This window comes from Pongo abelii, chromosome 11 (genome assembly GCF_028885655.2).
Source record: "Pongo abelii isolate AG06213 chromosome 11, NHGRI_mPonAbe1-v2.0_pri, whole genome shotgun sequence".
Classification (NCBI taxonomy): Eukaryota; Metazoa; Chordata; class Mammalia; order Primates; family Hominidae; genus Pongo; species Pongo abelii.
The window spans coordinates 137,662,911-137,679,053 of NC_071996.2; positions in this window are offsets into that span (position 1 = coordinate 137,662,911).

The window sequence follows — 16,143 nt, forward strand, 5'->3', positions numbered from 1 at the left end:
CTTTTCATCAACACATTCACAAGTAGGTGACAGAGATGGGATTATGCCATTTTTTGAGACAGTTTCACTCTGTCACCTAGGCTGGAGTGCAGTGGTGTGATCTCCGCTCACTGCAACCTCCGCCTCCAGGGTTCAAGCAATTCTCTTGCCTCAGCCTTCCAAGTAGCTGGGATTACAGGTGCACACCACAAAGCCCAGCTAATTTTTGTATTTTTTAGTAGAGATGGGTTTTCCCCATGTTGGCCAGGCTGGTTTTGAACTCCTGATCTCAGGTGATCCGCCTGCCTCGGCCTCCCAAAGTGCTGGGATTACAGGCGTGAGCCACTGTGCCCAGCTGAAAAGTGTTTTAGATGAATTTTGTTCAATTGAAAAAAAAACAACAACTTGTTACCTCTTCAGACCTCCTTGGGATGAAGCAACTGACTCCCTCTCACAGGAAATTTCTATGACAGTCAACAAAAGCTGTCAAATTGCCTGCCTTTGTTCTTTGAGAAATTAGAACTCCCTCAGCCTCCAATGCCTGCAGGTTGCATTTCCAACCAGTGACTCATTTCATTGAGGTGAGTTCTTTTTCCTGCAACGACAGCAAGTCTGTTATACCAGTTGGGTCTTGGTGAGAACACTGACTAGGAACCAAAAAGAATTCCACAGCCCAGGACAATTAGGTCAAGCCATGAAAGCCCTTTAATTCTGGTAAAACCCCTCAAAGGGGCAGGCTGAACGTGAGTCTTCACAGCCCTCTGGTGCCAGCACAATGGCAAAATCACTCCACCCAGAAGCACTTGGCCCCCAGCTGGGACATTCTGGGTTCAGTCTGGCTCCTTGTCCCAAAGGTCCCCGGTTGGCACAGTGGGGCTCTGCACCATCTATCTGGTCTTCTCCAGGGACGGCAGGGGTGAGGCGGCAGGGGCAGCCTCCTGTGCTGGGAGACTCTGGCTTGCAAGTAGAAATTAAATTCATGTCTTTTGCTGTTGGTGTTATTTGGATACAAAATATCTTCTCTTTCAAATTAAGTTTTGAAGCATCGAATTTTAAACTACTGGCAAGATAATGTGAAAACTACAGTGATTAGAAGGGCTTGGAACTATTCTCAGATTTTAGCTAAAATGTCACTTTCTTAGGGAAGTCTTTTGTGGCCATGCCTTCCCGATCCCTCCATCATTCAGTCAAGACCTTCTGAAATGCCCTCCAGGACCACCGTCCTTCCTTCATCATAACATCTTAATTAGTAATGATATACTAATATATGTGATTATTTGATGTGTGGCTGTCCCCACCTCCTTCCCCCCAGCCTCAAATGCACTAAGCTCCATGCTCGTGTTTAACAACCAGAGTGGTCACGAAATGCCTCAAAACATCAAGCATGTGAATTACTTAAAAAAAGAAAAGAAAAGAAATGAGACATTCAATTAAAAAAGGGGAAAATTAAGGGAAAAGTGAGGTCCTGTCACATGGTAGCCTGATTAATTAACTACAGGATGGCATGTACACCCAATGGCCTATGGTGCAGTCGTTAAAATTCAGAAGTATATTGACTAAGAAAGATGTTCATAAGATGCCTTGTGAAATAAGCAGTTTTATAAAGCAGTCAATGATTCCATGAAAAATACAGAAATGTGCATAAGAAAGAAACAGTTGGAAGTAAAAACTGTTAATGTCAGGAGCAATGACATCTGAAGGGGAGCAGCTGAGGCAGGAACTCCCAACTGAGTGTCCCACCATTTCCTCCTCTCCCTGAGCCCCAGCCAGGTCACATCTCCCAGCCTTGCTTGCAGGTAGGTGTGGTCATAGCTGCACCTTGTCAATGGCTTCTGGGCAGAGCTGATGTAGACCATCTCCAGGCTTGACCTGCTGACACTCCGCATGTCCCAACCTCTATATTCTTTGGCCGTCTGCCGGCTGGAGGTGAATGTCCAAGGTAACCTTGACTTTGGAAGCCACATGGTGAAGGTGGCATAGCTGCCAGCATCCTGAATCCCTGAGCAACGGCGTGAAGCAGGGCTTTGCATGGCACCAACACATACACCAGCCTAAACTTGCATGGGATTGGGGCTGGGGCGGTATCTAAGAGGCCATGGTAAAGCAGGGTGAAGCTGAGGATGGAGTTAGATGGAGAGGCAGGGGTCTTGCAATTACTGGGAAGGTGTTTCAAAGACTCATCTTTTCAGGCCTCTCCCAGTGCAGTGCTGTGACAGGGGCCTCACTCCTTCATGTACAGGATCTGATTGTATCTGGGCTCTGTCAAGCCCCATCTGCTTTTTCCACCAGAGAGCAAGCTCCCTTCCCACAATCTCGGGTGGACTCCACAACCTTCCAGGCATGTCCAGTTACTAAAGCAGAGTCTCACTTTGTTACAATTCAATCTTGTTCAATTTAAAAGTTTCAGTCTCATATTTGATCTAAAGCTTTCTGGGCTGGCCATGCTTGTAGCTGTCATGATGTGGAATGAAGAGTGCTGTGTCTGGCCTCCTTCTTCCTGGCCTGGGGCTGGGGCATTAAAGAGGGAAAGAGGAAAATCTATCCACTTCTCTATCTCTATGTGGCAATTGACTATCCCCTTTGGGTTGAGGGGAACCATTGCTCCCTTCCATGGCAATCCCCCCTCAGTGGCGATAAGGTGCTGTTCTTGTGACCAAGGTGGATTTTCTGTCCGCACGAAGCAGCCATGCATTTCCTTTTGCAGCAGGCATCCTGCTCAGGCTGTTATGTGGGAACAGTGTGTGGGCATAGGAGCTCTGGCCAATTCAGGCCACTCTACCTGGGATAATGATGGATCTTTTCTACCCTGGCACTCTCTCCCTCAGTCAGTGGTATGCGGGAACCAGCTTGGACCAGCTCATAGGAGCTGATGATTAGATTTTTAGGAATTTTGTGAGCAGATTGATGTTTCCTTGGTAGTTTGAAATATGTCCTGCTGGGAGTATTTACACCACAGGAATTGGCAAGAGCTGTACACCAGGACTGTTGTCTTCTACCCAGAGAACTGGTTATTAAAAATGTATTAGCACACCACTGACTTTTTCTGTGGGGTGAGTGGCTCAGCTACTTTCAAACAAGAAATAACCACTACTGTCAAAGAAAGAGGGGACTACTTGGTATTTGGAACCAAAAGTTGAATATATTGCCCTGTAAGCAAGGGAGGTCTATGCAGTTGGACATGTGAGTGTCTCTAAAGAAACAAACTGCTGACTTTATATAGGGTTTGAGAACTATGATCTTCAGGGATTGGAGGACTTTTGGAGGCAAGGTGAGTTGTCCTGTAGCTGTGAAATTGTGGCTACTGGGATTTAACTGTTATTGATTGGCTGGTTTTTAGAGGGGCAGCTACTGATGTGAAGATGCTGTTGATTGATTGGAATGGCTTTAAAACTGATCATGGCGGTTACTTGTTGCTACCACCAAAGAACAATCTGTTCTTCCCTTCCTCGAATTTGGAGTATAGGAAGTCACCGTTCTCTGACTTAGTGATGGTATCCTGGATCTTAAAGGAAAGGACGTTTAAGTGGAGGTCCCATGGAGAGATGAGGGGGAATGTATGGATTTTGGTTCTTTAAACTCAGTGTTGGCTGCACAAAAAGCAATCAGCCTTTGCTCTTCTAGAGCTTCTCTCAATGTTCAAAGCCTCTAACCAGTTTGGCTTCTCTTTTCCATGGGACACAGGGAGTCCCGCCCTTGCTGAGAATCAGGTCTTCTCTGATGGTAGTGCTGGGGAGTGCTGACCATTTGTAGAAGTGTCCATCTTCAGGGAAGATGCTACATCATTCAGTAACTTTTGCAGGACAAGGAAAGATCTCACGAGTACATCACACCATCCTGTGTAATTCACATAATGGTTCTCTCTATGGTTCTCATTCCCCAGCTGTCATTCATAGAACATTCTTCTGTGTATAGAGCTGAAAATGGTCATCTTTTAAGTTCTCACCTGTCACTCTGGGGCAACATCAATTACTTGATCAAATCAAGAATATAGAACTTACTTAAAGCAAAATGCATTTCCTTGGAAGCTTTGAGTACTATATTTAAAAGGACCAAAAGTAAATACGACTGTGATCCATTATGTAGATTCAACCGTCTTATAAAAGATCACATACAGCCAGTGTTTACCTAAGGGCAGCAAAAACAGCAATACCGCAATTAATTATTTAGGCAACAGCATCTCTGAGAGTTGCTTAAGTGATATTTATGATATTTTGCCATGGCAACTATTCTTGTTTTGAATATTATTAGAAATCTATCAAACTGCAGTAGTAATGTACTTGTGGTTTAAAAATTGCATTGAGCTAGCATCCCCAGATACAGTCTCTCCCAATGAACTACTAAAATTCCTGTTGAAGATGAAGAAGTTATGAGTATGGCAGTTTACTCATGGGCTGGCTGGATGTGGAGTCCCTCGAGCAGAAGGATCACACCACCAGAAAGGACAGCTGTACAGCACAGGGATAGATTAAATGCAATTTCCTACACAGTGTGTTAGTTTCCTATTGCTTCTATAAGAAATTATCATGAATTCTGTGAATTAACACAACAATGTTTATTATATTACAGTTATGAAGGGCAAAAGTCTAAAATAGGATGGCAGTGCTATATTCCTTCAGGAGGCTCTAGAGGAGAATCCACTTCCCTGCCTTTCCAGCTTCCAGAGGCCACTTGCATTCTTGGGCAGAAGAGCCCTTCCTGAATCTTCAGCGCCAGTACCATTGCATCTTCAAAGTCCCCCCTGCCCCTCACCTCTGCGTCTGTTTTTCACATCTCCTCTTCTGACTCTGACCTTCCCACTTCTCTCTTATAAGGACTCTGTGATTACATGAGCCCACCCCAATAACACAGGTTACTTTCTTCATCTCAAGATCCTTAATCACTATGAACAAAGTTCCTTGTTTGCCATGTAAGGTAGCACATTTACAAGCTTTAGAGATTAGGATGTAAACATCTTTGGGGAGCCATTAGTCAGCCCACTTTACACAGGTTCACATGTTATGTTCTGGGAAACATCAGGACCTCCTGGGAGTTGGGATCTGTGAAGATCAGCCCTGAATTCACATGATAAGTGGGGGATAGAGCAGGTATAATGTGGCCCCCATAGCCTGCATGAGCCTTGAAGTTTTCATTGCAGGGAAGAAGAGATTTTAGAAACTTGGCTTGTCTAGCACTGACAATTCCTGACCTACAGGATGGCTTGGATGGACCATAGTTGTGAGATGTGACACATAGAGACATTGTTATGACTCAATGGTATCCCCCTCAAACTCATATATTGAAGCCCTAACCCCCAATGTGACTGTATTTTGAATAAGGGACTAATTAAGGTTAAATGAGGTCATAAGAGTGGGGTCCTGATCCAATGGGATTGATGTCCTTGTAAGAGACACCAGAAGGCTCCCTATCCTTCTCTTCTGCCTGTGCACAAAGAAAATGTCATGAGGGCATGTGGGCACATGGTGAGAAGGCGGCCGTCTGCAGTCTAAGGGGAGAGCCCTCACCAGACACCAATGCTGCCAACACCTTGATCTTGGACTTACAGTCTCCAGAGCTGTGAGAAGATGAACTTCTGTTGTTTAGGCCACCTAGTCTCTGTGGTATTTTGTTAGGGCAGCCTAGCCGACTAAGACAAATAAATGCCTTTTAGAATGTTTAGGAAAGTTGGAGTGCTTTGTAGTGCCCATCAGCTTGGAGAATGCTCCTGCCATGTTCCAGGAGCTGGGTGGGTTACAATAATACTCTTGTTTACTTTCCTAGCCTCTCCTCAGGTACACCTTTATTTCACTTCCAGGAAAGAAAACAAAAAGTACCTCTTTTCTGTGATCCATGCAGCCTGGGCATTTGTGTGATGCCAGACTAGGTCTCAGGCACATGGTCACAGGCCACTCACACCACAAAAACATCCAAAAATTGCAGGGGTTTTCCAACTCCTACACGTCTTTACATTCCCCTGCCCCCACATCCCAGTTTGGCCAATTTGTTTTCTTCAAAAAGGAGGAAGGGGCTTGCTGGGTCTGTTGGCATTAACATCTTCTGAAGAGCTAAAGAAGCCCTTTACCTGGGTTCTGGCTTAGTCTGACCATGCATTATCTAAACAGGCATTTGAACTAAACTTGTATCAGGTGAGCTGTACACAAAGACAGATAGAAAGAATAAAACTCAAAGCCATCACCAACCAATAGCCAGAGCTTCCATCATCTCCCTCCAAGGCCCATCTTAATAGGCCTCCGGATAAGCTCTCTGTTCTATTCTCATTCACCACATTAAGTCTATTCTCTACCCTGTCCCAGAATATTCTTTCCCAAATGTAAACTAATTCTCTTTTCCTCCTCCTTAAGATCCTTTAATGGCTCTAGTTTGCCCCAAGGATTAAATTCATGCTCCTTTACTTGGTGGCATCAAAAGCCCTCCCTGAGCACTCTTTTCTGCCTTTGAGTCCTGGCTCCCCTTCTCATACTCCTTACTCAGCCCTGTCCATGTCCCTGTGTCCTTGTAGGCACTCTCCCCTCCATGTGACATGCTGTCACCCACCCCCCACATCCTGGAAGAACCCATATCCCACCACAGAATTTCTCTTGCTTGGGTCCAATTTTGCCCAGGCCCTGTCAAACGGGAACCATTGTCGTGGTAAAAACAAAAGCTCAAGTAGATTCTTGATCCAATTAATAAACCCTCTGTCTCAGCAAAGTTTCACATAAAATTTACGTAATTGTTCCATGCAAGATAAAGCACTATCTGTGACCTCTTGCTAATCATTTCCACCTCTGATTTCCTATTTTGATTTCAAATGCATAAGTGAGTTTAATGAAGGGTTTGCATGATGACCCACTGCTGGGGCACAGATACCTGGAGGTGACATTGTTCAGACTACGAACAGTTATCTGAGACCTATGTGGCTGATTTTTAAATTGGTGTTTATCAAAGCATTTCTAAATTATCTCACTCCTCAAAGATTCTCTAAGGAGGCTGGGTTGTAAAATGGCCAAGCTCTTTTATTTCAGTGGTCTAGCTTTAGGCCATAATAAAATGTGAGCTGATGTTTAAAGAGACTCATGAGGAATATAGGGATGGAAAATGAGTTTCATCATAAAACTGTTCAGTCATTCTCTGTGGTCCTATGATCATCAGGGCCAACTTTTCCATCAGGACAGGAGGCTCATGGCTGAAAGGCCATGATACTTTTAGAAGCCCACAAAAACGTTTCAATTTCTTCTAAAACCAGAAGGAAAAAATGAACTTTTAGGGTGAAAAATGTTTCAATTTTTTTCTCTCATCAAAAATAAATGATAAATGTTAGAAACTACGTTAGTTTGCTAGGGCTACCAGAACAAAAGACCACAGACTAGGTGGCTTAAACAGCAGAAATGTATTTTCTCAGGATTCTGGAGGGTGGAAGTCCAAGACCCAGGTGCCAGGAGGGTTGACTCCCTGGGACATCTCTCCGTGACTTGTGGATGGTGTTCACTTGCTGCTTCTTCCCAAAGTCATCCTCTGTGCACATGTACCCTTTGTGTATCTTTTTGTATCAAAATTTCCTCTTTTTATAAAGACACCAGTCTTTGAATCAGGGTTCACCCTAATGACCTCCTTTTTTTCTTTTCTGAGACGGAGTTTCGTGCTTCTTGCCCAGGCTGGAGTGCAATGGCGCGATCTTGGCTTACCACAACCTTTGCCTCCCGGGTTTAAGTGACTCTCCTGAATGGCCTCTTTTTAACTCAATCCCCTCTTTAAAGACCCTATCACCAAATACAGTCACATTCTGAAGTACTGGAGATTAGGGCTTCAACATATGAAATTTTGGGAAACACAATTTAGCCCATATCAGGGTCTATAAAAATCTGTTATTATGGGAGGGACCCACAAAGGCAAAAGGACTCACAAAAATCATAGGATTGAAACTGCCATTGCAAAAATTATAACATTGAGAAAATTATGACACTGAAAGTAATTGATCTGACCAACTCCATCTTGCCTTTAACCTCCAAACTGCCCTCGGTCATTCCTAAGCATGGGCCAAGCTAACTTTGGGAGTAATTTAGTTTATAGTTCAAATGACAATAGTCCTTCCCAAAACTCAAGTGCCTCTGTAACACTAATGAAAAGTCACTAGGTTAGGAGAATGAGAGGGGCCTGAATTCCACTAAGATGTAGGCATAGTTAAACAATTACTAGCCGTTGTTCCAGAGGTCATAAGATTTGCAACTTTCCCTATTACTCCTGTAAATTACATTACTATTGTATAACCCAAGATTGGTCTTTGAGATGTCTTTTCAGGCTTTTGCACTTTTGAGGGCTGGATGGCACCACTTGGATCCATGACTCTTGACTCAACTGGTCCTGTGGTCCTCTCCCAGCAGTGAACTCAGTGCATGAGGACCATTTTCCACACCCCTATGATTGCACGCCCAACTAATCAGTAGCACCTATTCCTCAGCCCCATGCCTGCCAAACTATTTTTGAAAAACCCTGGCCTCCAAATTCTGGGGGAGGCTGATTTGAGTAATAATAAAACTCTGGTCTCCCATTCAGCTGGCTCTATGTGAATTAAACTATTTCTGTACTCCAATTCCCCTGTCTTGATAGATCGGCTCCATCTGGGCAGCAGGGAAGAGAACTTGCTGGGCAGTTACAGTGTGGTCCTGGTGACAGTAGATTAGGTTGATTTTCTGCATGGAGGAGAATGGAATGAGAAAGTATCTTGGCAGTCTGTGGAAATTCAGAATGGTTAAGCCAATGATAGCAAGGGTTCTACTGCATTTACTAGCAGGAGCTCCATCTTCTTCTGTCAAACCCACTGTTGACTGAAACTCAAAAACATATAGAATCAATAAAACATGTACAACAATTCTTATTTAACTTTCTTCTTAAGAGGTCTAACTATTGGCCGGGCATGGTGGCTCACTCCTATAATCCCAGCTCTTTGGGAGGCTGAAGCAGGTGGATTATGAGGTCAGGAGTTCAAGACCAGCCTGACCAACATGGTGAAACCCTGTCTACTAAAAATACAAAAATTAGCTGGGCATGGTGGTGCACACCTGTAATTTCAGCTACTCAGGAGGCTGAGGCAGGAGAATCGCTTGAACCCAGGAGGCAAAGGTTGCAGTGAGCCCAGATCACGCCACCACACTCTAGCCTGGCCAACAGAGTGAGATTCATCTCAAAAAAAAAAAAAAAAAAAAAAAAAAAAAAAAAAAAACAGGTCTATTTACCAGGCCATCAATTTTAAAAATTTATACACTGGATTCATTCAGTAAACATAGAATTATTTGCTACTAAACTGCAAAGTGCTGTGCTGGGCCCTGTGCTGAACTTATAAAAAGAAACTATCAATGTGTTTTCCATGTCCTGGTCTCTGACAAGAGAGTAGCAGGAACGGGCCAAATGACTAGGGCCCAGAATTTGACTCACTCAGGATAGGGAAGACCACATCCTGTCTCCTATTTCTGCTTCTCATTAACAGGAAACTGTGTGTGTTCAGAGAGTGCTGCAGACATTAATCATATTCACAGACACCGAGGGAGACTTTCTAACATTCACGACTGTGTGCTGTCCCAAGGTCAGCAAAGGTCATCCAGAAAGTCAATGTTGAAGGGAGAGTGAGGATCATGCTGCCTGTGAGATAAAGCCACCAGATGGCCCCAAATGTTAGCCTGGGCTCACATGGGGTCATTTATCTTCACCTTTACCAGGGAGAATGAGCAGTGAGTTTCCTCAGTGGGTCTCTAAGGGCTGTACTGATTGTTTCATAGAACCACTCGGGGAAGAAAGAAATCATAGGAGAGAATGCACTTATAAAATATCAAGCAGCATACTTGTTCTTTATAAAGCTGCTTTTTCATGCTCTGGCATGTCTTTAAAAATTTTCCTAGGCCGAGTGCGGTGGCTCACACCTGTAATCCCAGCACTTTGGGAGGCTGAGGCGGGCAGATCATGAGGTCAGGAGTTCAAGACCAGCCTGGCCAGCATGGTGAAAACCCTGTCTCTATTAAAAATACAAAAAAATTAGCCGGGTGTAGTGGTGCGTGCCTGTAATCCCAGCTACTTGGGAGGCTGAGGCAGGAGAATTGCTTGAACCCTGGAGGCAGAGGTTGCAGTGAGCTGAGATCGTGCCACTGCACCCCAGCCTGGGCGACAGAGCGAGACTCCGCCTAAAAAAAAAGAAAAGATCCTGCAGGAGCTAGGACCGCCTCCTGCTGGGGGCCGACTGTGACTAGAGGATGCAGCGCCTCACCGGTGAGAATACTTGTGGAACTACTGCCATGAATAAATGGGGGACAATTTTCACCCATGTCTGGGGATGGCATGAGGGAATTGTGCTGCAGGTTCAGTTATCAAACAAACTAGGTGAAGCAGAGGTCTTAGGGAATGACTGTCAAAGCATTCATAATTTCTTCTTCCAAGTTTAGTTCTGTGGGAACAAGTGGTGTAATCCAGACCCAGGGGCTCCGAGTTGGCATTGACCCCTAAGGACCAAAATGCTGAAGAGAAACTTATTAAGACCAGTAAATAATTGACATGGGCTCCTGGAGACACTCAGTGAAGCATTTCCAAGGCATCTAGCCACAAACTGTAAATGTTAATTGGCACCCTTAGATAATAGACTCAGATAAGGAGATCAAAGGCACAGGAAGTCATAACTCCTGACATCGCTTTTCAGACAAGTCAGGCTAGAATCATCTTACTCTTCAGAATGCTTTTCACAGTGTTTCTGCCCTGATGGGCACGGAAAGTTTAATTATAGAGTGATCAGCAAGAGGGTGGAGTCTGCCCTTCATGATCAAGTCCGGACAATCATGTGTGAGGAATATTTGTTTAGAATAAGGCTGTTTATTCTCTCTCTGGAAGCTGAAGTGCATCTCAGCTGTCAGATTAATCATTAAACTAAGCAATTTTTAGATAAACTTAATCTGAAAATTAGCCCCATGGCTTCCCCAGCACTGAACTCAAGCCCATCTTCCTGGAGTTACGTGATGATGGTGTTTCGCAGTTCTATAGTTTACTCCCAATGCAGTTCCAGGGTCTTCCTCTTTCTCTCCCTCTAGGTTTCAGAGTAGCCTCTTCAGGAGGTACTCAGCCATGGAGACTCTATCCCAAGGGAGCTTATTCCACGGCTGACCCCTCACAAGGGCAAGTCAACAGAGGAAAGAGATCTGAATGTGTTTCCTCCCATCCTTCTGAGGAGGTGGGAGCTGACCTAGCTGTGCTGAGGCCAACTCCAAACCTCACTTGTCCAAGTTTCTGGGATTCCTTCCCAGGTATGTAGCCTTGGGCGGACACGACATGGGAGAAGAGCTGACTCCTACGCAAGGACATTTAGTAGTGGCTTTCTCTTACCTTCTGAGTATCTCCTTTTCTTCAAACAAGCAGTAGGCTACGTTTGAGCCTTTACTCAAACTCCCAATACAGTGCAGTCTCATCCAATTCTCCCCACAACTTGGGGAGCTGTTCTCTCTTTGCTGTCCAAGCTGTATGACTTCCCTGGGGTCCCAGGGTGGCATCCTGGGAGGTGAAAACAATATAAAATGAAGGGAAATAAAGAAGAGCCTACTCCCTGCTGAGTCTGAGCTCCAGCATACTGGGTACAAGTCAGGGACAGGTCTCCTTTCCTTCCTCAACATGCTCATTTGGGGCTTCCATGCTGTTTTGCAGGAGTGGAGAAATTTAAAATGGAAATGGACTAGCTGGCCAAAAATAGAAAAGCATTTTCTTGCACCTTGAGGCTGATTTCCAAAGCAGATAGATGGCAGACCTTGTCTGGCTTTGGTCTGGCAGAACGTGCTGGTCACGAACTTCACTTGCAGTGGACAACAGCCTCATTTCAATGGCTCAGAGGAGCCAGAATCATTTCTGCACAGAGGGCCTTCCAGAGGCTTATTTAGGACAGTATTCTTTTCTGCTACATCAGTTAGACCTTCTCAGCATCCCCAATATATAGAGTTTATTGTAGTTGGAGGAAAGTCCTACCTCATTAAGAATGCAGGTAAAGCCTTGGGGCTGTTGAAAGAGATTCCAGGCAGAGTATTTTTGCAATTAGTATATTCTAATAAAAGAAGAAACTGTGTGTCATGGGCTAAGATAGATGAGCATCACCTGTGGGCCAACACATCGAACAGAAACAGATTTATGGGGCTGACAGGATCAACTCCAAGAAGGAAGAAAATTCAGGCCAAAAATAAGGCCAAATACTCCTCTTCTCATTCAGGGCCATGGTACATGCTATGCTTTGAATACATCCCTCAAATTTCATGTGTTGGGAACTTAATCCATAAATTCATATGGCGATGGTATTTGAAGTTGGCACCTTTGGCAAGTAATTAGGATTTGATAAGGGTATCAGGGTGTGATCCACATGGTGGGACTGGTGGCTTTATAGGAAGAGAGAGGCCTGAGCTGGAATGTTCTTGCCCTCTCACCATGCAATGCCCTCAATCATGTTATGATGCAGCAGAGAGGGCCTTACCAGATGCTGGAGCCATGCTCTTGGACTTCCCAGCCTCCAAAACTGTGAGCCAAATGAACTTCTACTCTTTACAAATTGCTTAGTCTATGGTATTATTATAGGAAGAGAAAATGGACTAAGACAGTACAGAACTTACCAGAGTGAGAGATTGGCAAATAACCCTACGGTTGCCCTGCAATTATACCTGTGCATGTCAGTTATGAATGGACTTAGATTTTTATCACCATGTAACATACAGCTCCACTCTTGGGTTTATGACAGCTGTTATCAGAAGCCCAGGAGGTAAAGGTAGTCCTGAGACAACTGCAGGCAATACTGACATGATGGGATGAGAAGAGGCGGCACAGTCCTTTGCTACAGCTTTTCAAAGAGCCCAGGTCTACTGCTGGAGATGTGATTATTTCCTAGGGACAAAATGAGTTAAGAACCAGACATGTGCATATAAATGTTCCCATTTTTCTTTCCTGTAGTTTTCAGACTTCAGGCTGCATAAAAATTAGTGCACAGGATCATACACACACACACACACACGCACCGAGTTTATGGTACTTTGTGGGCTATGTCACGGCTATCAAGGATGATGGAGACTTTAACCAGTTTTCTGATTTAGGGTCAAGCTCTGCCCAGAGCACCCAGCCTGGGGCTGGATTGACACTGCTTTGCATTGGGCATAGTTGTTCTGGACAGAGGGAATGTTTGGTTCCCTCTCTATGTGGTGAAGAACTTTTCCTGAGCTGAGGTCTGCAGCCCAGTCCTGATCCTCCATTTGATTAATGTTGACAAGACAAGGCTGATTCTTCCTTCAATTTGTACCCCAGCAGGGTCTCTGCAGTTTCAGGACCTCTTTTTTGGCTTGGAAGATTTAGACATTTCATGTTCTTAACTGCTCCAAAAATTGACGAGGCTTTGGGAAACCTATTTATATTAACTACACTTAGAAGAGATCGAATTACAACCTGAGTTAAAATTTGGTTACTGTTAGAGTTTGTATCGATCAGAATAGGCCTGGGTATGCCACCATGATAGCTCTAAACTCAGGGGCTCAAAGCAACAAAGCTTTCGTTCTCATTGATGCAAAGGCCACAGCAAGCTGGGGCAGCTGTCCTCCAAGCAATGGCTTGGTGTTGCACCTCCACATCAACCATGTTGCTATGATTGATGAGAGAGGGAGACAGGGCATGCTGGAGGGTCCCTCGCTGCTACTTACATTCTCCCCTGAAGTAACACAGCCACCTCCACTCACAGCTCATGGGCCAAAACAAAGCATGCAGCCACATCAAATCTCCAGGGAGCAGGGAAAAACAGTGCCTGGAAGGAAAGGGACTGGAAATATTGGGATTAACCTTTCTAAACACTAGCACGTCCATGGCTGTATTCCCTCCAGATGGCAAAGCACCTAAGAAATGGAGTCACCAAGTAGATGTTAGTGAGCATAAGCTGCACAACATGAGCTGATGAGCGCTTTTAAAACATAATTTTTAATAACAGCTAACGTTGGTTAATAATAGCTAACATTTGTTAATAATAGCTAACGTTTGTTAATAACAGCTAACGTTTGTTAATAATAGCAAATGTTTGTTGAATGCCTACTTTGTAGATTTTGGTATAAGACATACAATTTTGCGTTATGATGAGTTTAACGAGCCTTTGTTCCTCAGTTGAGTCAGTTTGAGACCAGACTATTAGTGGCCATCAGAAACAGGATTTCCTCTACCCATTCATTTTTATGCCCCTCACCTGAATCATGTTACTTTGTGGCAAAAATTTTCTAACAGATTCAATTATGACTTTATTTTTGCATCACATACATGGAGAGATATATATATATATATATATACATACGCACACACACACACAGACATATGTATGTGTGTGTATGTATATTATCTGGATCTATATATGTGTCTATATCTACATCTATCTATCTGTCTATATCTATTCATCAATGATCAATCTTCCATGGTCAATTTCAGTGAAGCCTCATTTTTTTTTTTTTTTTTTTGGTGAATTTTAGAAGTACGCTGGTTTCCTTGATTACATTTGAGAGATATACTAATATTACCTGCAAAACACTCCTCTTACCTTACCCCTAGATTATAAAAGGGACCTCATGGCAGCTATCCATGAACTGATTACATTTCCACATATTTGAAAAATCTCATTGTATTGGTCCATTTTCACACTGCTGATAGAGACATACCTGAGACTGAGCAATTTACAAAACAAAGAGGTATAATGGACTTACAGTTTCATGTGGCTTGGGAGGCCTCGCAATCATGGCAGAAGGCAGAAGGAATGTCTCACATGGTGACAACAAGAGAAGAGAATGAGAGCCAAGTGAAAGGAGTTTCCTCTTAAAAAACCATCAGATCTTGTGAGACTTATTCACTACCACGAGAACAGTATGGGGGAACCGCCCCCTTGATTCAATTATCTTCCACTAGGTCTCTCCTACAACACAAGGGAATTATGGGAGCTACAATTCAAGATGAGATTTGGGTGGGGACACAGCCAAACCATATTATTCTGCCCCAGACCCTCCCAAATCTCATGTCCTCACATAATTATGCCTTCCCAACAGTCCCCCAAAGTCTTAACTCATTTCAGCATTAACAGAAATGTCCACAGTCCAAAGTCTCATCTGAGACAAGGCAAGTCCCTTCTGCCTATTTAGCCTGTAAAATCAAAAGCAAGTTAGTTACTTCCCAGATATAATGGGGGTACAGACACTGGGTAAATACAGCCATTCCAAATGGGAGAAATTGGCCAAAACAAAGGGGCTACAGGCCCCATGCAAGTCTGAAATCCAGCGGGGCAGTCAAATCTTAAAATTCCAAAATGATCTCCTTTGACTCCATGTCTCACAAGCAGGTCATGCTGATGCAAGGGGTGGGTTCCCATGGTCTTGGGCAGCTCTGCCCCTGTGGCTTTGCAGGGTACAGCCTCCCTCCTGCCTGCTTTCACAAGCTGGTTTTGAGTGTTGGCAGCTTTTCCAGGCTCATGGTGCAAGCTGTCAGTGGATCTACCATTCTGGGGTCTGGAGGATGGTGGCCCTCTTCTCATAGCTCCACTAGGCAGTGCCCCAGTAGATGTGTGGGGACTCCAACCCCACATTTCCCTTCCACACTGCCCTAGTAGAGGTTCTCCATGAAGGCCCCACCCCTGCAGCAAATTTCTCTCTGGAGATCCAGGCATTTCCATACATCCTCTGAAATCTAGGTGGAGGTTCCCAAACCCTAATTTTTGACTCCTGTGCACTCACAGGCTCCACACCACATGGAAGTCGCCAAGGCTTGGGGCTTGGACCCTCTGAAGCCATGGCCCAAGCTGTACTTTGGCCCCTTTTAGTCATGGCTGGAGCCGCTGCAACATAGGGCACCAAGTCCCTAGACTGCACACAGCAGAGGGACCTGGGCCTGGCTCGGGAAACCATTTTTTCCTCCTAGGCCTCAGGGCCTGTGATGGGAAGGCTGCCACAAAAGTCTCTGGCATGCCCTAGAGACATTTTCCCCATTGTCTTGGTGATTAACATTTGGCTCCTTGTTATTTATGCAAATTTCTGCAGCTGGCTTGAATTTCTCCTGAGAAAATGCGTGTTTCTTTTCATGACATTGTCAGGCTGCAAATTTTCCAAACTTTTATGCTGTTTCCCTTTTAAAACTGCATGCCTTTATCAGCACCCAAGTCACCTCTTGAATGCTTTG